This window comes from Galeopterus variegatus, unplaced genomic scaffold (genome assembly GCF_000696425.1).
Source record: "Galeopterus variegatus unplaced genomic scaffold, G_variegatus-3.0.2 Scaffold13027, whole genome shotgun sequence".
In the NCBI taxonomy this organism is placed as follows: Eukaryota; Metazoa; Chordata; class Mammalia; order Dermoptera; family Cynocephalidae; genus Galeopterus; species Galeopterus variegatus.
Genome location: NW_007739138.1, coordinates 28,845 through 29,678, shown reverse-complemented (window position 1 = coordinate 29,678; position 834 = coordinate 28,845).

Sequence of the window (834 nt, the reverse complement as noted above, 5' to 3'; positions counted from 1 at the left end):
TATATATACATATATCCAAAAAGTTATTGTTTCAACATGTATGTAATCAATTTTAAAAAATGATTATATATCAGTGATTGACAGAATGGACTCTGGGGTCAAATAAAATGAGGTTTAAGTCCTTGTTCTGTTATTTTCTATGCTCTATCGAGTGCCAGCCAATCTAAGTAATTTAGCCCTTACAATAATACTATGAGGAATATATTATTATCCACATTTCACAGAGAAGAAATTGAGGCACAGAGAGGTTAACAAACTTGCTAAGGGTTTTAGAGCTAGTTAAGTGTACAGCCAGGAATAAACCTAGTCAGTCTGGCTCCTGGGCCTGTACCAACAACTACTATACACAGTCTTCCAAACAGATTCTGGCATAGCGTCCAAATGACCAGGAGGCCATTGAGAATATGAATCTGGAGCTAGAGATGTAAATTTTGGAGTCATCAGCTAGTAACCAGCTTATATGAGTCTCAACTCAGCAGAGTGTATATATGAATACATTGTTTTTCCTCAAATCAGTGCTTTCAACCATGCTTTGTTAAGTTTCATATTCCTGTCCTTTAACAATATCATGGACAGATTTTATGATTTTTCCATTTGGATTCCTCACTTTCAGTTGTGAATTTAGTTCAGTCCAGTTGAAAACTGCAATCACGTATCTATTTTTTTAACTCATATTAAATTTATTTATTATTTATTTTTATTACTATATTTATCATTACACAAACACATCATTACAATCTCTCACCAACCCCCACTTCCCCCTCCCCCCCCAATTCTGCTCTCTCCTTTTGAAAGCTCAACAAATTATTGTGATTGTTGTATCTTTCTTTCTTT